The 23456-nt window shown below is 42.9% G+C and overlaps 1 long non-coding RNA gene across 1 annotated transcript in view; it reads right to left on the bottom strand.

Moving 5' to 3' along the window:
* Window positions 1-20381, bottom strand: part of LOC135896282 (uncharacterized) — a 112681-nt gene extending 92300 nt beyond the window's left edge. The window contains exon 1 of the long non-coding RNA XR_010562661.1: window positions 20276-20381. This is a non-coding gene — a long non-coding RNA (uncharacterized lncRNA). The remainder of the gene's footprint in view (window positions 1-20275) is intronic.
* Between the last annotated feature and the right edge of the window lie 3075 nt (window positions 20382-23456).

Raw genomic sequence — 23456 nt, 5'->3', positions numbered from 1 at the left:
CGAGGTACGCGCCTGCATGTATCCAACGTTTCTGGAAAGTTATCGACGCTTCTATCCGCGTGTCTGGTGTCGCCGAACCTTGTGTTATCAGATTTCATCGCGTGACACGAATGGTGTAGAACTTTGTGGAAGACACGCGGGTCTCATCAGTTAATCTGGAACATTCGACGACTGATCTATAAGAGCCGACGCGCTTGACCCGCTGATCAGTTTTTCCGACGATCGCCGACCGTGTTCGCCGATATCGTTGTGCTATAAGTGTAGCCTGTTTTTGTGGGCACAGGTTCGCCCAATGAAAGCTAGTTTTGTATTCCACCGTATTGCTTCTTTCTTCACCGTCACTACCACGTGACAATATGTTTAAACTCTGCCTAAATTTAGCTGAAACACCCTGTATAGTTCACTGCTCCGAATTCTAACGACCGCACCGAAGAATAATGCACAAGAAAGCTCTTTTTCGGTTTGTTTCTTTAAACACTTTGAAAAAGCGTTAGCGCATTTAGGTGCACAAATACAGTGCAGAGGGCAATTCATCGTGTGTGCACGGCGCGACAAAATAACTCTGAAGTTTTAAATGTTGAACTATTTCTTCAAGCTGGCGAATTGCTGCAAGAAGAATTGTTGCAAAGCATTTATCACCAAAGCATTGTTAGAAGATTATTTTTCACATAAGGTAGCCTTTGAAAGAGACTGCTTTCAAGAGTCCCGCCCGAAAATTGTGAAGGAACAAAAAGTAAACATTCGAAGAGCCAAGCAGATAAATTTTGTCAGTTTACAATAAGGAATCAATGCAGCTGGATGGCCATCACGCATACGATTATTGCCAATAAATAAATAACAATGCAAACAAGGTATCATAGTAAACCTTTTGCGAAAACACTTGTCCTCTATTGGTTACACAGAGGCTTCACTAAGAATAATGAAGCATGTTATACATTTACGACGTCCGGACAAGAAAGTAAGTTTGTTTTATGGTGACTCCTTGGGATTGCAAAATTAGAAGTGTTACCAAGGAAAGGTGGTCACTTTTATACATATATGTAATACCTATCAGCAGAATTTCACCGTTTAACAGGTCCGATGGTTCCATTATTGCGCCTACTAAGTGGAATAAGTGCAGTTTCACGTACCCAATGGTCCATATTGCTCAATCTTTCACAAGCTCAGTGACACAAGCGCACAAAACATATCAAGTTGCACAAGTTGCCTATTGTAGCGTAAGCTCAGCCCCTCTAGTTGCTTATTCTTGCTCACACATTGTGGCACATGTCCAGCAGCACATGTCCAGTGGGCCAAGTTGAATATTCTTGAAAACGTTCAGCTGCCAGCGCTCATAACAATGAAATTATATAAAGCGCACTCCTGACCATGCATAACATTTCATTATGGATGACGATAGTGTTATAGAAAGGATCGTTTCATGTCAGTATATTTTTTGCTTTAATATCATAAGAGTAACTGCACTAGAAACACTCACTGCTATTACTATTTTATTCCAGAAACCGAGGCTTCAAACAAAGGAAAAAAATGCAGTGAGGAATTTTCGATAACCGCGCAGAGGGTTACATTCTGACAATAACAGAGTCAACGAAATAACAAGACAGGCGAAAAATCAAAACTAAGCGTTGTTCATTATTGTCCTAGGAAACCCATTTGACTGCTCCATAATGTCGAAATGTGTATATTGATGGGCGTTTTACCGCCTTTTTAGATAGAGAGAAGACTGCATCATTTTTTGATGTCTTATCATTTTACCTATACAAAACGATCTTTCTATCGAACAAATGCAATGATTGCAATACATGTTTTTAGCGGCGAAATGAGAACTATGCATTTTGGGTGGGTAGATTGTGTTTGTGTTTGCTCAAATATACGTAGATAAATGCATACTAAACAATACCGCGGGTGTGGTAAAAATGTTTCCATAAACATTTCAAAAGTTGTCCCATGTGCAAGCAGCGTCGTTTATGAGCTTTTGGCGTCTCTTGGCCATGTTTACATTCGCCAGAGGAAATGCTGTTCTAACATACGCCCAAATGAGCATAAGTACAATTGACAACCATAATGAGGTTCTCATTGTCACGTTTTCTATTTTATTGGCGAATATTTCACAGGGAAGAAGTTTCAAAGAGCAATTATTATGCAGGGCTACAATGAGTCCCAACAGAAGATTTAAAGCGATGCAGTATACCTCCACTGTCCAAGGAAATTTGGTCTCCCCATACGTGGGCCGATCGCGAAGATAGTGCTTTCCCTGGCGGCGGAGGTGCAGTTCGCCATTAAGGGGCCCGCATACAACGCTTCGCGGGTCATCATTCTTCACATGGTGGAAGGACACTCAGGTTTGTTAATTTAAAAAAAAAATCAGCTAGACATGCGCAATTCAGTTACTGTAATGTTATGAGACCGTAATTAAATTTCCTGGGAGTCCGCTCTATATTGCTCTTTTATGCTTTCCTAGTAGTCTTGCTCTGGCCACTTTTCTTGTAAAAATGTTCCTTCCGGGCTCAATTTGCGAAAATTGTGCACTGCTGCTACAATCGTGTGGTATGTGATTGTCTGGGCGAAGTGCGTGGGCGCCATCACTGAAGAAAAGAGGAGGAGGAACAAACTGGGCTCGTGCCGTGAATCTAGCCGGTCAATGCTGCAACCGCTGTTGTAAATATAACCTGCATATAGTTGCTCGTCTTACTGACTCGTCCTTCGCGTAACATTGTGGTGGAGGTGCGGAGTTACTGAACTTCTGAAGAAAGACTTGCCTTTTAGGTGGAATTCCCCCCAGACTGCCGCATTTTCACGCCTTATCACGATTCTCACCGATTCACCAGTCTTGGCCCACTTTGACCCGTCCGCACTTACAGAGGTCCGAGCCGATGCCAGTGGTTATGGGATCGGCGCCGTCTTGTCGCAACGCAAACATGGACACGACCACGTTATAACCTGCGCTAGCCGTCTCCTGACAATTGCAGAGCGCAACTATTCGATTACCGAGCGTGAATGTCTTGTTCACGTCTCGGCAGTTTCAATGTTCCGCCCATAGTTATATGGCAAGCCCTTCTTGGTAATCACAGACTGGTCTTTCGTCGCTCATGAATCCTAGTGGCCGGTTCGGCCGTTGTGCCCTCCGACTAGGAGAATATCTCTACACACTGACTTACAAGTCGGGACGCTAACACCAGGACGCAGATTGCCTCTCCCGCTACCCAGTCGAATATGTGACCTCTACGTCTGATACTGACACCGGCGCCTATGCTCTCTCTTTTTTTCGACTGCTCCATGTCACCGACGAGCAGCGCTGTGACCTAACCTTGCGTATCATGATTGACCACTTGAAATCACCACTTGCCGACAGTTCCCTTCGCGTATTCAACTTCACGATGGCGTATTTTACCACCACAACGTTCACCCCGACGGCCCTGCCTTACTCCTTGTGATGCCTAAACACCTTCGCCCGGATGTTCTCCACGAACATCACGATCTCCCCACTGCCGGTCACCTGGGTGTGTCCCGTACCTGTGACAGAATCCACCAACGCTTCTTTTGGCCAGGGCTTGCTCGCTCCGTTCGAAGATACGTAGCTGTGTGGGGGAAAGACAAGCGACGCAAAACACCATCGGCGCTCCCTGCTGTGTACCTTCAACCACTCGACATTCCCGCGGAACCATTCTTTCGGGTTGGTTTGGAGTTACTTCGCCCTTTTCCTCTTTCTTCCTCTGGGAACAGCTGGATCACTGTGGCAACGGATTACGCCACGCGTTACGCCATCACCCGAGTGCTTCCTACAAGCTGCGCCACAGATGTCACCGATTTCCTGCTATGCGACGTCATTTTATTGCATGGAGCTCCGCGAAATCTTCTCACATACCGTGGCCGGACATTCCTATCAAAAGGAATCGCGGACATCCTGCAGTCATGTGCCACGAGGCACAAGTTATCCACGTCATACCCTCCGCAAACAAATGGCCACATGGAGCATCTCTATCGCATTCTCACAGACAAGTTCGCGATATATATCTCTTCAGACCACACTGACTGGGACCTCGCTCTACCATTTGTCACAATTGCTTATAGTTCCTCGTGCCACGACACAGCCGGTTATTCCCCATCTTTCCTTCTGTTCGGCTGAGAACCAGCACTGCCCCTCGACAAAACCCTCGCTGTTCACGCGGCACCGACCAGTGAATATGCACTTGACGCCATCGCCCGCTGTGCCCACGCAAGGGAAATTGCCCGTGACCGCGTTCTGAAATCCCAAGAGAGTCAAAGGCGTTTGTACGACTGGCGACACCGAGACGTGCACTTCCCGCCTGGTTCTTTGGTGCTTCTATGGTCTCCGTTGCGTCATGTCGGCCTGTCCAAAAAACTGCTGTCTAGTTGCACAGGTCCATACCTAGTGCTTCGTGCCGTGACTCCTGTCACTTGCGACATCACCCCTGACGCCCCATCTGCTTCCCAGTCAAGTGAGATCGTGCACGTTACACGACTGAAACAATATCACTCTCCCAGTGATAACATTTAGACGCTCCGGGACGTCGCTTCTGCCGCCTGGGGGATATGCTACGTGCGTGTGGTATTACTTTGTTTGAACGAGGCGCGTGGTGGCCATCACTTGAGAAAAGAGTAGGAAGAACGAATTGGGCTCACGCAGTGGATCTAACCAGTCAACGCTGCAACGGCTGTTGTAAATATAACCTGTAAATAGTTGCTTGTCTTACTGACTTGTCCTTCGCGTAACAGTGTGTTCGTGACTGCGTTTACCATGTGTGTTTCGTTTAGGAAAGCTTTAGTTGTGAAAACGTCTGCTAGTTTTCTTTACCGTAAGTCCACGCTATTGGGGGTCAAGGCGTTCAAAAATAGGAGTGCGAGTTACGACGGTAAGACTAACAGTCCTCTGCCAGCTCTCACCTGTCGCACGCTGGCGAACCTCTCTATTACCATTCATTGCATAATAAGCCGAAATTATTGCTCAAAGTTAAAAGTACTTTAATGAGATCACACACCTTGGGTGAAGGTTTCGCTTGCTTACCACAATAAAGTTTATTGATCGTGAAATACCTAGGAAATCTTGAATGTGACAATTGGAATCGCATTCGAAAACATCATATTTAGCACTTCATAACTTGCCACATATTCCCCAGTGTTTTTTCCCCGCGTTTCTATCTTCGCGCGCAAAAGGCGAGAAAATATTACGAAAATGAAGGCTTCCATGTGTGCGCCCGATAACTGCGCTCTCAAGGGCGTTTCGACGGAATAAACACCACTCATTGACGCACTTGGTGACAGCTACAAAATGACAAGGCGATGGCGTAGCTCTCAGCTGCTCCTACTAGCAAGCAGCCATGGCATAGGGTAGTAAATTTCGTTTTCGCCTCACTTCTGTTTTTTTTATGACGGCAATCGAAACATTAGAGTTTTCGATGATGAAAGTTGTTTCCAGGCGTTTATAGGTCATAGTTTAGTCATTTGAATGTATGTATGCGTATTTATCTATTTATTTATTTATTGATTGAGAAACTCTATACGTTATCTTCAATAAAAGAACAGTTAGAGCAATAGCTGGAACGCACAAAGCTTAACAATGTCCCTCGCTCCACTAACATTTCTTGCGAGCAAAGTGCACGTACATGCAACTCACTTTCATACTCTGATATTATATTTACAGTCATCAATAATACAGTGTCAACGGACAAGCACTATTAAAAGAACAGGGCGCAGATACACTCATTTTACATATACAGCCTAACAGTGCTACACGTACACAATGTATATGCAATCGAAGACATGTATGAACAGTAATTTGACCATTTATAATAGTGAAACAGTTTTATACACAGACTTTACAAATATACACCAACAGTGCATTCACCCACGCTTTTTGAATGTAAAAGATATGCATGCGGATATAATATATCTGAGCAAATGTCCAAGCACGACAAGAGCTTTGTTTTGTTTAACAGAAATGTCAGGACATGAAGGTAGTAAGCACACTATCAATGAAACGTTATGCACACTATATATTTTTACCTCTACGAATATTAACGCATTGATAACATTAACAAAGTATTTAGCTACACATGAAGACCTGTTTTTGTGCAGTGACCCTCAGTGCACTGATCAATATTATTTCGCTAATGTAGCCTTTATAATGATTCGTTACATATCTTGTCTTTTAACGCTTAAATGAGGTCAGCGCGAGTACCCGCAGGCATGCAGTGCTAAAGTAAACATTGCATTTTCGTCTTGATAGGCCATCAAGCGTATGGAATCGAAATGGCATCACGAATGTTAAACGTGAACTTTACGTTGGCTCGTCTAAGTGCTGGATGAGTTTTTGCCGTGACAGGCAGTCGTTGAGGATCCGGTAACTCGAGCTCCTCACAGACAGACTGTTTTACGAATGCACAATAGGAAAATATCACTGCCTTTCGAGTTTCCCATACAGACATCATGAAGGAACACAAAATCATAAGACCAAGTTTATTACTAGTGATGACTGCCATCGGAGCAGAATGTGTTTGGCCACAACACAAAGCAGCTTTCAGCAACAACTCAAACAAACATTGATATGAACAATTTATGTGGCGTAATCAGTCCGCCAAGCAAGCTGTAGTGGCAGCGACATCTTTCAGGATAGAGAAGTAGCTAATGTGGCATATAAGGTGCACTTATTATGGGGCAAAAATAAGGCAAGAAAAAACTTTGGTTATAGAAGACGAGGTTGTTAGTTATCACAGTGTTATATCATAGCAAGGTTTAGGGCTCTTTCCATCTTCAAAAAGAAAGTTCTAACTTTTGTCAGTACGCCGAGTCGCCTTTGTAATATTTCACCTTCTTTTTTGTATTAACTGGTATTTCAGAGGCGATCACAAGCTTTTTATAAAGGCGCAATAATCGCTAAAGAAATGATAATTATTTTTCGCCACACTTATTACCAAACATATCAATAAAATATTTTGCGATAACTGCCTTTAAGCTCCTTAGTTACCAAATGCAGGTAAGTAAGATATTAGTGGAACTAGCGCGCGCACCTTATGGACAGTCAGTAGCCATATGTTGTCAGTAGCCCATAGACTAATTGGAGTTTCGCGATAATCAGCGCCGGAGTCTATGACGGCCGACACATTTTAATATAACCTTATGTCGCAGTGCATGATAATGTTGCGTCCTTTGGTAAATTATTCTTGGGCAAAATAAAGAAATGCAACGTCTACTTTGAGGATCGGTATCCGTATACTTGCGCTAGACTCAAATAGTACAAGTGGCGGTGTTGAATTATCTAACCGAAGCGCGTGTACTCATGTACGACGCGAAAATGGACTTTTTTGCTCTCGGAGCAATACACTTATGTCGAGCGCCGGTGCTGAGATAAAATGTGCCATTCCTATTATGAAGCTTCCCTGCGGAACTTTTCCTAAATCATCCACGAAGAGACAATCAATCTCCCAGAACTGGCGGAAACGGCCCTACCAAATCAATGCTACATCTTTGGAGATCTGCACTCGCCGAAGGATCGAACATTCCTCTGCTTTCGGGGTTGAAATCTGCTCGTCGCGTTCTGTTTTTATTCGACCTAGGCAAATTGAAAGCCGGCATAAGCGGCTTTATGGAGCGCACTTGTTCAGCCTAAATAGAACCATTATCAATACATGTGTCCGGCTCTGACTGGCATGGTGGGGATTATTGAAGCAAACAGCATTGGATATATATATATATATATATAACTAATGCTGTTTGCTTCAATAATCCCCACCATGACAGTCAAAGCCGGACACAGGTATTGATAATGGTTCTATTTAGGCTAAACAAGTGCGCTCCATAAAGCCGCTTATGCCGGCTTTCAATTTGCCTAGGTATATATATATATATATATATATATATATATATATATATATATATATATATATATATATATATATATATATATATATGCATATCATTGTAGGTTAAGAGGAATGTTCGTAAGGTGTGCTGTTGCTTTGTCTGTCCGTAATCAATATTCCATTGTTGCTAAAGCTCTACTCTGCAGTGCAAGTTTGAAGTCGAGTTGAGTCGGCAATATTAACTTCCCAAAGGTGCTCCTCGTTGGGACAAAAAGGTACTTTCAACGAGCTGCATCTACTGGCGAAGGGTACATGCTATGTAAAAAGAAACTACACTTGACGGAAAAGATTTTAACGGCGGGTGGTTGGAGCCCGTAAGTCCAGTGCCCCACTGGATTCTGCACCCTGCTTGACCTGGCTGATGAGGAAATTTTGTCCTGCCAAGTCGGAACGGGCGAGCTGTGCCTCACACTGCTCTAAGTGGTTACTGTTACCTGGCCTATGAGGGCGCTTACTGCACTCCCAGGTTACAAGTATTAAGGTAAGTATGTCACCGCGGCAAGGATATGTCGCCCTATAGCGAGTGGCATACGTGGCGTTTAGAATTTTCAGATGAGGTAATACGTCGGTCTGTACGTTGCGCCAGTCGACGGCCTCATCCACGCGAGCTTGTTGGTGAGCCGGCGTGTATTTCCCGCGGATTCTGCGATGCGTAAGTTTTCTGTACACTCGCATTTTGCAGCTGTAAAAGCGCACAAAGGTGAGTACAAAAAAAGAAGACAGGACAACCGCTTTGTCCTATTTTCTCTCTCTTAGTGCGTTTTCACATCGACGACACAGACGCTCTTTTTCCGGTCAGTCTCGGTTTAAAGGAGCCTGCAAAAGGGAACTAATTGTTTGCGTAGCTCCCACATGAAATCCGCTATTTATCATTTATTCGTTGGGATAGGTAGTTTCGAACAAGGGCTTAAAGCCCTCATTTACTGTAGCCACCTATTGTTGACAATTATAAAGTTACTTACCATAGCTTCGATAATTACGCACGGAATTGCGGACATTTCTCTGGATCTAGAGGCTGCCAATCCGTACACTCGAATGGTACACATAACCAGACCGGGGTATATGTTTCCAATTTGTATATATATATATATATATATATATATATATATATATATATATATATATATATATATATATATATATATATTATTCCGATATGCTCAAGCGATGCTCAAGAAACGAGCCGCCGCGAGAACGACGACGAAGTTGGTCGGTGCGCTTGGCGCGAGCGAGTGTCCGCCTGGCTGCCTGGCTCCAGTGTAAATAGCCTTTAAATAGCCTCTTCTGCCTGTGTCTTTCCACACGCAACATTCTGGTGGATGTCAGCGATCCCCGTCCTCACCACGGAACTCAGAAGTTGTCGGCACACCGAGCTTGTCACCATGCCTCCCGGTGACGCGCCCACCTCTGCAACGGCTTCGGCATGTCCCCCTGCTCCAATCGTCACGGTCGCCCCACATCGCGACTCAGGTGTGTTCTCTGGCCCTCCAGGCCAGAGAACACACCTGGCTGCCTGGCACACACCAGAGTCAGGCTGACTGCCTGGCTCCAGTGTAAATAGCGTGTAAATAGCCTCTTCTGTCTGTGTCTCCCCACACGCAACAATATATATATATATATATATATATATATATATATATATATATATATATATATATATATATATATATATATATATATATATATATATATATATATATATATATATATATATATATCACAGAAACGGCAGAAAGGTGATAGAAGGAGAGTGGCCAAGGAACCAATATTTCATTGTCTTTCGGTGCAAACTAATTGCTCTGAAGCCATGGCCCGAGGAACGCCAATAGAACTACGTCCTTGTTGCATTCCCTGGAAATTTTGATACTCTTGCTAACACCAGTATGTCATCACTGCAGCTTGCGTCAGAACAGATATTCGTTGTGTATTACACGAGGCTGAAAGCCAGTTGCGCATAACCATACCATAATTTCTTCATTCTGGTCTTGTGATCGAGTTGCTCCTTTTGCAAATATTTCCTGCTAACGTTAGTTTTTCGTGGAGCTCTAAAGCTAAGCGATGTAGAGCGCGTTCACCCGCCTTATGTGCTTCTTGTCTATGGGCTTACCACAAGCGACGCACCCTGGATTTTATTTACGGCCCAGATCCGATAGAGAGGTCACAGTTCATTCGCCCGTAAAATAACGGAGAAATGTAATCCTACTGAAACATGAGCGTGACGAAAATGCTTTATCGAAATAGTTTTGCAAGGGGATCCGCCAAGATAGCAACATTCAACTGCGCTCTTGCTTGCGCTTGCGTCTAGCGTTCGTGGCCAACCCTCCCTCCTCCCCCCTCCAACCCCCCTCCCAAGTTGGTCTTCAATATCCAGGTGCCGAAGGCGTCTCGCACACATTGTGTTCCAACCGGTGAAAACATGAAATGCATCCGGTTGAGCCGAGACTGACAACAAGTTCAAAACTAATAGGATTTCGGCCTCGAAGGTTCTCACTGCGAGCGCAAGGATTGTCGAACTTTTTTTGTTCTTTTCCGTGGGCCGTTCCCTTTCGCAGATCCAAAACACGGAGAGTATCCATGAGAATACCGTGCTGGTGCAGGCCTCACACTCTCCGGAATGGAATCCAAGCAAAATCAATGAATAAATAAGTATAATAACAGAAGGCCGTAAGAGTCGTCAGGCTCCACACTATACTATCTCTGTAACCGGTGAAGTTAAACAGTTCAATATGTCGATCCGCGAGCGACGGCGCACTGAGCTTTTTACTTTTACTTTTCAAAGAGAATGAAGAGGAGAGATGTAATGGCTATAGGGTGCGTGTGCGGTGCCCAGAGAAAATACTTGTACACGTTTTGTAGTCCTCGTGTTTTGTTTACCGTGCGTTTACTTATTCAAGGTAATGCGACGCCAACGTTTGGCACTATCTCACTTTTGGCACTTGTAGTAATATTCTTGCAATATTACTCGCACGCATGTTTTACCGTTTTGCAGATGGTATTCTCACGCTGCTGTGTGTCACGCGAACTTTGTCAATGAGAGTCAGATAATGTGGATATGATAATCGTAATGAGCCAATAGTGCAGCCTCAAACGATGGCTAGGATGAATGCTGATAAAATCATTTTTTTAAAATCACCTAGCTATATATGTAGAACAAATTGAAAAAGTGAAAGAGAAGCACACATGCAACAGATGCCCTGCGTAAATTCTGAAGTAACTAAAACTTTGTAAGTTACTTGCACAAAAACAGCATCTGTGATGATCTGGCGTTCTACGCATGTCAACTAGGCTGAACCTGATCAATTACAAGTGAGGTTGAGGGCAGGTATCTACTCTACCATTATGTACTGACACAACTGCTTGCAGAGCACGCCTTTTTAAGAATTTGATTGCATTGGTTGCTCTCGCAGTGTTTTCAACTAACTCCCAAAAGGAAAATCAATAGTCCTAAGGAGCATTCATATTCATACGGTCTGTATCGTCCGACCACTCCTATTCAGCACTACAGCTGACATAACGAAAAAGCAATGCTTTTTTATAGTGCACTGATGGTGGTTCCAAACAATACGTCTGTGTGCACACGCTAATCGAGTGGCACACCTTTCTGTTGCCAAATGCAAGCACCAGAAAACGGCAGCTTGCAGCGACAACGTCATTCTCATTTATGACGAGGGTTACTACAAATTCACGTGAAAAAAGAAAGCAAGCGCTAGCAGTAAAGCTGATGATAAAGTGAGGGTACTACAAAACTTTAACGATAATGAAATCTTTATCTCGAAGTAGACATAACCAATAGGCTCAACTAGTAAATGTAGTAAAGGGTACATACAAAGGCCATCGTTCAAGTATACATAGTGCCTACGTATAAGCAGCACTTGGTATGACTGAGAGAATAAATAATTTACAGCGCAAGAAATAAAACGTAGATTGCAAACTTTAGTTTGGAGGCTTCCATAAGGTATTCCTCAGCATCCATGAAAGACGTATTGGTTGTGCCAACTAGTTAGTCGAGAACTGAGACATATACAGGTGCTTGCTATGAGCCCAGATAAAACTTCTTACAGCAGTCTAAAATCCACCAAAATGAATCGCCTTTGGGGCCGCAACAAATACTGCAGATCCTTTAAAAAGGCTTGGTTGAACCCGCCAAATCTAACGCGAATATTGAATGGTCCTCAACAAAAGTTTAAGTGCTCCATGAGTGCAATGATCCGAGTGATTTGCACTCACTCAGCGGGAGTGATGGAGGCAGCTGAGTTCTCAAAAACAACACGCGGCAACAAACTAGCGTCTATTCAGCGCTGTAAATTGCAGCGGCAAAATCTTTTTTGCCGCTGTACTGGGGCCATTTACTTTTCTTTGTTTGTGCATTGCTTTTATTTGAATTTTCGATTCCACATGGCTGCATAGTTTAGCTAACATTTCTTAAAGCGAAGCTTACATTCCCTGTTCCTTTAACTTCCCTCTGCTGCTTTGCACGCTGCGTTAAGGGTGGCTCAGAACGTGTTGAATCTATATGGGAGGAGCGCTTCCATGCATAAACGACCTTTTGTTAAAAAGAATAACTGGAACGCGAATGAATTTCTGCGCTAAGTTCGGGAATTAGTATCTAGGTACTGGTCTTACTTTGAGAATTTCTCCCAAGTTAATCCGCCTTGCATACACCACGCCTAGAATTGATAAATAGCAACGTTCACAATAAAGTAATCAGTAAAAACTATTTAAAGTGTTGGCTGAAACGCCTTCTGTATATATATAGGGGGTTTCTTCAAAGTTCAGCATGCAGGACACGACGTAACATACGCAGGAAAGAGACGACGAATTTTTAGCAAGATTTATTCACTGAACGTTTTCGGCTGCTGGACCAGCCTTCGTCAGAGTAGTGTAAGAGTACCGTCAGAGCACTGTACGCGGACGAAGGCTGCTCCAGGAGCCGAAACCGTTCAGTAAATAAGTCTTCCTAAATGTTCGTCGTCTCTTGCCTGCTTATATATATATATATATATATATATATATATATATATATATATATATATATATATATATATATATATATATATATATATAAGCTATATATATATATATATATATATATATATATATATATATTGGCTTTTCTTTTTTATCTCTCTCAATATTAGTTGTTCCGTGTTATCACCACTCCAAATAATCCATACTATATATATATACATATATATATATATATATATATGTATATATATGTATATATATATATATATATATATATATATATATATATAGTATGGATTATTTGGAGTGGTGCTAACACGGAACAACTAATATTGAGAGAGATAAAAAAGAAATATATCTATAAGAATATAAAAAAGAATATAAAAGAATATACCCAGTTGAAAAACACAACAGGAAATTTTAAGAGTCTGTCGTATTTTGGGACGTTGTTTCTGTAGTTCTGTTGCCTGTAGTTCTGTTGCCTGTAGTTCTGTTGCCTGTAGTTCTGTTGTCTGTAGTTCTATTGCCTGTAGTTCTGTTGTCTGTAGTGTGACGTCCTGTAGTAGAAAGTTGTGTAGTTCTTGATCAATATTTAATAAAAAATTGACAGAGACGTCCGTAAGGTTATGTAAATTTGTTAGTACAAAAAAGAAAAACATAAAAGTAAAAAAAAAATAAAAAAAACGTCTTCGCCTAGGATTCGAACATGCGACCTCACGATTCCGAGCCCGGCATCTTACCACTGCACCACCCCTGACTTTTTTTTTTCTTTCATGGTATTTATTACAGTAGCAACAACACTGACACTGACACTGACAACACTGACAGTCACTCAGAGAAAAGGCATCGTTCATACTGTGGGTAGAAATGTGGTTTCACTTTAGAAGGGTGGTAAGGTTAGGCACCTCACCAAAATGGGGTACCAGTCTGGCTGGGTATCAAGTTCATCATAAACCTGCTTTAGGTGTAGGGTCATTTGGATGAAATTCACCCTTGTAGGTACAACCGTTTCGGCGTTTCTGTCCATCATTCGCGTTTTCCACAAACTGTGCATTCCGATGAGAAAAAACATATCAAAAGGTGCACTATTATCAGCGGTCGGCAGCAGGTATCGCACAGTATGAGCGTTGATGTCAAAGTCTTTTTTCAAAGTCCGTTGGAGGACATCCCAAAATAGTATGGCGTCGGTGCAGCTAATAAAACAGTGTTCAATCGTCTCTGGCACGTCACAAAGGCGACAGTTAACAGAAGAGACAAAGATACCCTTTTTCTGTAGCCATGTTTTAACCGGTATGGTTTCACTATGAACTTTATAAAAGAATGTTTTGCAGCAAGGGGATATATACATTTTACGAACTCGTTTTAGAACATCGTGACCTGGCCATTGGATGTATAGTGATCGGTAAAATGGAGGCGGAAAAAGCATGGACAATAGATCTTTGTATAACGTTTTACGCGACACAGAGTACAAGTATTCTGTGGAAAACCGAACTGTCAGGAAACGAACCGCCAAGTAAACTTCTTGCATGAACCCCCACAAGCATAAACGTGAAGAAAAATTCGAAGAAACGATTAAATCAGGTAAAGCATTAACAAGTGTGACTTGCATGAATGACCGAATTATAGGATGTGATGTATCACGAAAAAAGAAGAAACGCGACACTGTTTGCCGCACATAAAGATGTACTAAACCCAGCCCACCTTCACTAACGGGCCTGAAAATATTGTCTCGCCTCATGGGCTCAAAAGTGGAAGACCATACGAAGGTCGCAAAGATTCGGTGAAAGCGTTGGATGTAGAGCCTGGCACAATGTATAACTTGCAATACATAGTAAATTTTTGTTGCCAAGAACTTATTGCAGGCCTCAGCTTTCCCAAAAATAGATAGTCGATGTGGAATGAATGTCTGGGCGTAACCTTGCAGGGCAGAAACCTGTTCTTTCCAATAGTGTGCGCTTAATTTATATGCGTGTAGCGGCACGCCGAGATACTTTGGCGGGACACCGGTCCAATTAATGCCTGCAAGCTGTTCTGGTGTATAGCACCATGCGCCAAACCATAAGCCTAAGCTTTTTGCGGAGTTCATTCGTGCTCCTGATACGCTGCCAAATTCCTCTATTTTTGATACTACCTTTTCAACACTGGACTTATCCGTGCAGAAGAACGCTAAATCATCTGCATAAGCTAAGACTTTTACTTCCTTACCCAGTATATTGAAGCCATGGATGTCACTCGACTGAATTACGCTTAAGCATAGCGGTTCCAGATAAAGGGCGAATAGTAATGGGGACATAGGGCATCCTTGTTTTACCGAAGAGCAAATGGAAACTGGTTTAGAGAGTTGGCCCTTAATAACTAAACGAGTGGTACAAGACGTATAGCATAGCCTAACGCCTTTAAGCACGACAGAGCCAACATTGGCATGCTCCAGAAGTGTAAATAGATAGGAGTGACTGACACGGTCAAACGCTTTAGCAAGGTCTACCTGGAGCATTGCAAGCTGTTCGGTGGAACCGTAACAATACTGAAGGAGTGTACGGGCGATATGTATGTTGGTTTGAATGGATCTGCCCCTAATTCCACACGTCTGATGGGAACCAATGAGAATTGACATCGCAAATTGCAATCTATTCGATAAAATTTTTGCAAAAATTTTATAATCTACGTTTGACAATGTGATTGGCCTGTAGCTTTCAACAGAACGCAGTTTCTCCTTATCTGAACTTTTTGGAATTAAAACTGTGTGGGTTTTGCAAAAAGATTGCGGAAGGGCGTCTACCTCTAAGCTTGTAATAAAAATGTCCAATAATATGGGACTGATAACTGATTTGAAAGCTTTGTAAAATTCACAGGAAAGTCCATCAGGGCCGGGTGTTTTCGACAGAGGCAGCTGATCAATAGCTAGCTCAATTTCTTGTATCGTAAGGGTATCACTAATGCATGCACAGTCATCATCCTGTAAAGGTTTTACAAGAGACACAAAACTCTCTAAAACTTTTGCATCGTGATCATCGGGCCGAGCACTAAACAACACACTGTAGTAAGTTTCGAACTTAGAAATTATGTCATTCGTATGTGTTAAAAGAATACCTTCGGAGTATATTTCCGGAATTACTTTGGAAACAGCGTGACGTCGTTCGTCAAGTAAAGCTTGACGTGTTGGTTGCTCAGACTGCAGAGCGCGCATGTTTCGAGATCGAACTCGCGCACCTCTGTAACGCAGTGCATCATACTTTTGCAACTCACATTTAAGATTTTCTATGTCAACAATGTAAGTGCCTGGCATTTCGCATTCCATCTGGTAAAGGTTGTGTAGGCTCTTAAGAAGTAATGTTTCTTCATTCTTTCTATAGAATGCTTTCAGCGATCCAATTTCTATAGCCACTGTACGAACCTCTTGTTTAAAGAGTTCCCAAGCTGCAAATAACGGCAAGTCAGTAGAAAGAGAATTTTTTAGGGTCATGTGTACGCGATTAATAAAATCCTGATCATTTAGGAGGTCAGAGTTAAGCTTCCAGAGTGCCCACTGTGGAACAGTGGGCACTTTTCCAGTGTACGTTTTGGCCATGTGAACAGTACGACGTGCCAATGCGCTGATGTTTACATTTGCATTTTGAGAGCCAAGATCCGCTATCAGTCCACCGCGTCAAGTGCCGCATCTCTAGAAGAGCAAGAGTGTTCGTACCATCGAAAGGTACATCTTGCAGTGCTAGAACATCGATTTTGATGTACGATATCCTTATTAAATAAGAAATTCAGAAATAGACAACGTTGACTTTTAGGGTTATTACTGCTAGTTTCGACAGTTGTCTCTCGTTCTTTACACTTTTGAGCGCGCATATAATTCGTGTGTTCAATGCAAAATAACTACATGAACATTCGTGGATGAGAGTTCTTTCTGACAGCATACTGGCTTCTCACGGCAGCACTGTACCAGATTAATGAGACCCGAGCGAGACAGCTTTTCACGCAACTTTGTGGAACAACCCAAATCTTCTTTTCCGCTTCGCATAAGCTTGTGAAATATTCCTGGGAAATTAACTAATGTGTCAGTGTAACAGCACATGTAAGTCCACAGGCCTGTGTGCCACATCTTACCAAAAAAACGGATACGCAGCCATTCCCGCAGATGGTATGATTTTGATCAGCGGCCGATTTTGAGGAGGCCGGTAGGGCGTTGCTGGTGCCGCGTCGTCACGGCACAATTATAACTATTCGCCACGTCGACTTTATTACCGGTGTCGGTGCCATCAGCATTGCCGGCTTCAGAGAAGCGCGATTGAATACCGCGCACGAGAAAAGTACAGTGTACACCACCGATGCGAAAACATACAATTTTAAAGGACCGCGACGGAAAGCGCTTCTGTTGCGACTTCGGAACTCTTGGCCGTCGCGACCGAATGTTTCTGCTGCGACGTCAGAATTGGTGTCGTAACGTTGGAGTCGCTGTCAGGATATAAAGCTGTTGTTCCGACTTCAGAACTCTTGTCGCGACAGAATGCTTCTGTTGCGAAATCAGAATTTCTGTCGTAATGTCAGAAATGTCTCCCAATTAAGAAATGTCAACAACTTCTGTCGTACAACAGAATTTCTGTTGTTGCGACAGGAATTCCTTTTGTCTTTTTCAGCCGGGCACTACAGAAGCTTGTCCCATCACACAATTTCAGTGCACTTCTGTTGTCATCATTGGGTACATGTTGCGGCGAGAGGTTTCCGTTGTGGAACAGTTCTCTGTAGTACAACAGAAGTTTGTCCATAACTTCAGGAACACTTCTGTTATGACAACTGGGGGCCTGTTGCAATGATAGGCTTCTGTCGTACAACATTTTTCTGTAGTACAACAGAAGTTGGTCGCATTACTTCAGGAACACTTCTGTTGTGACAATTGGGGGCCTGTTGCCACAATAGGCTTCTGTAGTATTTCAACAGCTCTCTGTAGCACTACAGAAGTTTTTCGGGTTACTTCAGGAACATTTCTGTTGGGACAACAGGATGCCTGTAGTGATGACAATTTTTTCTGTAGTACTACAAAAATCTGTTGTAGAGCTTCAGCTTTCTGTTGTAACAACAGACATACGACAGACTGTACTTCTGTAGTAGCAACAACAAATGTCTGTTGTACATCAGAAAAGTCTGTCGCTCCATCAGGAATCTGTAGTTACTACAGAAAAATCCTGTTGTACAACAGAAATTTCTGTAGTACTGAACACAACCTCTGTTGTCATTTTCAACTGGGTATATATATATATATATATATATATATAAATATATATATATATATATATATATATATATATATATATATATATATATATATATATATATATATATATATATATATATATATATATATATATATATATATATATTATAGATTATTTGGGGTGGGGATAACACGGAGCAACTAATGTTGAGAAGGGAAAAAAGAAAAGCCAGGCAGCTTAAATACATTTTTTATTCTTTGTTTCTTTTTGCAGGAGATGGGGGAACAAAATAGGCATGGAAATACACGCTAGTACAGATCTTACACACGAATTAAGCAAGAAGCACCGTATCCACAGTCCGGAAGTCTGTGACGTTAGCGTACGATGATAGACCTCGCGTGGCTTTCTAGGCAGATAAGCAATGACGCCCGACTCGCAGAACGTTTGCTTGAGTGAAAAACCGATCATCCTGTCTACTCACAGCGTATTGGATAAGCTAGCATTGTTTTTCGATATGGGAACAGTTTCACAGGAGATGATTGATGGTTTCTTTCCATATTCCCTTAGCGCACATGCGTAAGTCAACCATTGCAATACGATAGCTGTATAATATATGCAAGGCTACTGCAACTCGCAGCACACACTGCAAGCAACAATGCAACAGTCAGAGAAGTTACTACACTCGGGACTTACATATACTTTCACAGGGTGGAATGGAAGCGGATTTACAGTCAGGAACTGGGACTCTTCTTTTTCGTACTGTGGTTTACAGGCTGCACGTAGAAGGCCACCTCGGACTTTGTGCGGCTGTGGCGATAAAAAACTGATGGCGTCATCTAGCTTCACCGCCTGCGCACTAGCCCCGAAACGGTTGTATGATCAGGACGTCGGTGAGAAAGTGCAATCGCCGCCATGGTGTAAGATAATGTAATCCATCTTCCAAGCCGTTTGCAGCACTGTGCAAGCTGCAGGAATCCTTAGCCAATAGGAGGAAGGCCGATTGTCCATCGAAATTTGTTCATTCGCGCAGAGTTGTCTACTAAGTCGCTGTGTTTGCAAACCTGTCTATACCTACTCCAATGTCGATCGATTGACACTACAAATGTTTTCCCCGTTGTAACCATAAGCTGCGTTTATAGCAGTGAGACAGGAGGACATTGTTTTATGTATACTCTTTCTCAAAAGTTCCTTGCTGCTTTATTAGTAAGGCCGAATGCTCTTATCAATCTTCATCCACGTGGCATTGTCTCTGTCCATCAATTTGGTCTTTTACCCGCACCGTCGTCACGTACGATATTGTAGCGATGTAGCAAATTATGATGCTGGGAACGATCCGGGCATCATAGTGTCCCTTATCGTCAATACATGAGCAGTATTAATGCAGTAACGCTATATGCTAACGCCAAATTAAACTATCTTTACGGCTGCGCGACGCCTCTGTAGCCATAGCAATGTCATAAGAAACACGTGGCCAACATAATTGAAACAAAACATACCAAATACTTTGCCCATGGCATGAAATGAGACAAAAATAAGACGGATTTTACTACATTTTTTGTGTCATGGCGGAGCGCCAGTAACAAGTGCGATTTAGGAAGATGCGAGTGGTCTGCTCTGTAGGCACGCTGTCAGGCGGCTACCTAATCATAGTTATGGTGGCTATTACAGGTACCAGCGTTAATTCACGGTACTTATTCACGGTATACTAAGTGTATTCACCATATGTAATTCACGGTGTACGAAGTGCATTCGCAAAGGTTCAAATAAGTTGCGCATCGCTTTAGAGTACCGTCTACCAAGCAAAAATTAGGCTCTGTAATCTCGCCTTTCGTCGGGCTCTTACGCTCGTAACTAAATTCCGTTGCGCGCACATACCACCTGCGTACACCTCGTACCATCGGCAGTGATGAAGACGACTAGTGACATGGAGTATATTATATCTCACAGTGTGATAACTTGTGACAACAAGCTCCAAACATGAAACAGATTGGGTCAGATATACCTATGACGCCTCGTACACTCTAAAAATAAAGACAGCTCCCGACACTCTCTTTGAGGGAGTATCTGCTTGTCCCATATTTCACTCGCTTTTCGGGAGTAGATCGGCCCTCTTTGGGAGAGAGTAGGCCAACTCCTCATGACAGTTTTTTACTCCACCACAAGGAATGCTAGTAATATTCCGCAGAGTGCTAATGCTCTCCCCACAGGGGTAATAGTACTCACCCAGATCGAGTGCTTCTACTCATCCAAACCAAGTACTTTTACTCCTCCAAGCCGAGTGTTTCTACTCCCTCAAACAGAATGCTTGCACTCCTTCAGAACAGAGTGCTAGTGCTCTTTCCAATAAAGTGAAAGCGCAATGTAGATCCATGGACACGTTAGATGGGAATCGCAATACTTACATGCGGGGAATATCTGATGCCTTTATAAGCAGCTCCTGCAATTATGCTTGGTGAATGGGATGTAATCTGTAGTCGCGAAGTTACTCAAATATAACATCTTCTACCTTAAAAGGTCAAAATATTTATTATTCATTCACAAGACAAACCGGCCAATATTTTCAGGAACACGCTGATAAACATAAAATAAGAAGAATAATGCCTATAAACTTTAGAGCACATCTTGTAATAAAGCATAAGTATATTCTCTCAACTTTCATCAGTATTACAGTGTAGATATATCCTTTGCGGTTGCACTTTAAAACCACGGCGCTGCAAGTTAGTTTGCTTCAGAGACTTTCCTTTCCTTCCCTCTTCTCCGCCCTTAAACTGGCTCTCTTAACTACTACACGCAAAGACAAAGCAACAGCGCGCGCATTAGATCCTATAGATGAGATGAATATTTACAATTATTGTTAGTGTTATAATTATATTCGAGTGCTGATTGCCGTGTTATAGTTTGTTAACGAAGCTTCCCGTCAAGTCTAAATATTGTAAGGCAGTTTGTCGTGTGCGTATCATGGACACGCATGCTTATATCGCCTTCCGTTTCCCTACCACGGTTGCGCATTAAAACACGGCGCTGCAATATTGCTTTCCTCTCCTTCCTTCTTCTCCGCCCTTAAACTGGCTCTCTTAACTAGTACACGCAGAGACATAGCAACAGCGCGCGCATGCCATCCCATAGATGAGATGAATACATATATATAGAAAAGTATCAGTCATAGCTCTCGTAGTATAGCCTTTTAAGCCGTTTACTTTTTTTTCCTTTTTTTTCTTTGAAAGAAGTCCTATTAGGGTTATTACAATTACACGAAGGTATTTCGCCCTCGCCAGCAGGAGTACTTCAGATAGCTAGCTATTCTGGCGGCTAGCTTCCCACGCTATGCGTGCCGCCCTCGCACCTGTTTAGGCTTTTCCTTGACGCTAGAGCTATACTATGCCCGCGCAACCTTGAGCGTTCGGAAAGCGCGTTTTCCACTCTTGGCCGGCGGAGAGGGGAGGCTTCGTTCCGGCCGCGAAGCTCTCCACATCTCGGTAAGGTGCCTGGTGGTGGTCTCGTGCTAACGATGCCCTCTCGGTAAGCGCATATTTCCCCCCTCATCTTTTAAGAGGTTCAATACATACAAGCATTTGTCTCGCAAACCAGATTTATTTCAAGGGAATTTTCCACCTCTCAATAATTTCTCTCGTCGTATTCGAGTTCTGATTGCCGTGTTATAGTTTGTTAACGAAGCTTTCCCTCAAGTCTAAATATTTTAAGGCAATCTGTCGTGTGCGTATCATGGTCACGCACGCTTATATCGCCTTCCGTTTCTCTACCACGGTTGCGCTTTAAAACCACGGCGCTGCAAGTTTGCTTCAGAGACTTTCCTTTCCTTCCCTCTTCTCCGCCCTTAAACTGCCTCTCTTAACTACTACACGCAGAGACAAAGCAACAGAGCGCGCTTTAGATCCTATAGATGAGATGAATATTTACAATTATTATTAGGGTTATAATTATATTTGAGTGCTGATTGCCATGTTATAGTTTGTTAACGAAGCTTTCCCTCAAGTTTAAATATTTTAAGGCAGTCTGTCGTGTGCGTATCATGGCCACGCACGCTTATATCGCCTTCCGTTTCTCTACCACGGTTGCGCTTTAAAACCACGGCGCTGCAAGTTTGCTTCAGAGACTTTCCTTTCCTTCCCTCTTCTCCGCCCTTAAACTGCCTCTCTTAACTACTACACGCAGAGACAAAGCAACAGCGTGCGCTTTAGATCCTATAGATGAGATGCATATTTACAAATATTATTAGGGCTATAATTATATTCGAGTGCTCATTGCCGTGTTATAGCTTGTTAATGAAGCTTCCCCTAAAGTCTAAATATTGTAAGGCAGTTGCCGTGTGCCTATCATGGACACGCATGCTTATATCGCCTTCCGTTTCCCTACCACGGTTGCCCTTTAAAACCACGGCGCTGCAATATTGCTTTCCTCTCCTTCCTTCTTCTTCGCCCTTAAACTGGCTCTCTTAACTACTACACGCAGAGACAAAGCAACAGCGCGCGCATGCGATCCCATAGATGAGATGAATACATATATAAAGAAAAGTATCAGTCATAGCTCTCGTAGTATAGCCTTCTGAGCCGCTTCCTTTTTTTCCTTTTTTTCTTTGAAAGAAGTCCTATTAGGGTTATTATAATTACACGAAGGTATTTCGCCCTCGCCAGCAGCAGTACTTGAGATAGCTATTCTGGCGGCTAGCTTCCCACGCTATGCGTGCCGCGCTCGCACCTGTTTAAGCTTTTCCTAGACGCTAGAGCTATACTATGCCCGCGCAACTTTGAGCGATCGGAAAGCGCTTTTTCCACTCTTGGCCGGCGGAGAGGGGAGGCTTCGTTCCGGCCGCGGAGCTCTCCACATCTCGGTAAGGTGCGTTCTGGTGGTCTCGTGCTGACGATGCCCTCTCGGCGAGCGCATATTTCCCCCCCTCATCTTTTAAGAGGTTCAATACATACAAGCATTTGTCTCGCAAACCAGATTTATTTCAAGGGAATTTTCCACTTCTCAATAATTTCTCTCGTCGTATTCGAGTGCTGATTGCCGTGTTATAGTTTGTTAACGAAGCTTTCCCTCAAGTTTTATTATTTTAAGGCAGTCTGTCGTGTGTGTATCATGGCCATGCACGCTTATATCGCCTTCCATTTCTCTACCACGGTTGCGCTTTAAAGCCACGGCGCTCCAAGTTTGCTTCAGAGACTTTCCTTTCATTCCCTCTTCTCCGCCCTTAAACTAGCTCTCTTAACTACTACACGCAAAGACAAAGCAACAGCGCGCGCTTTAGATCCTATAGATGAGATTAATATATACAATTATTATTTGCGCTATATTTATATTCGAGTGCTGATTGCCGTGTTATAGTCTGTTAACGAAGCTTCCCCTCAAGTCTAAATATTTTAAGGCAGTTTGCCTAGTCTCTAAA

Source organism: Dermacentor albipictus, chromosome 3 (assembly GCF_038994185.2).
Source record: "Dermacentor albipictus isolate Rhodes 1998 colony chromosome 3, USDA_Dalb.pri_finalv2, whole genome shotgun sequence".
NCBI lineage: Eukaryota > Metazoa > Arthropoda > Arachnida > Ixodida > Ixodidae > Dermacentor > Dermacentor albipictus.
Note: the sequence above shows the minus strand (reverse complement) of the source record. Positions and strands in the feature narration are given on the sequence as shown.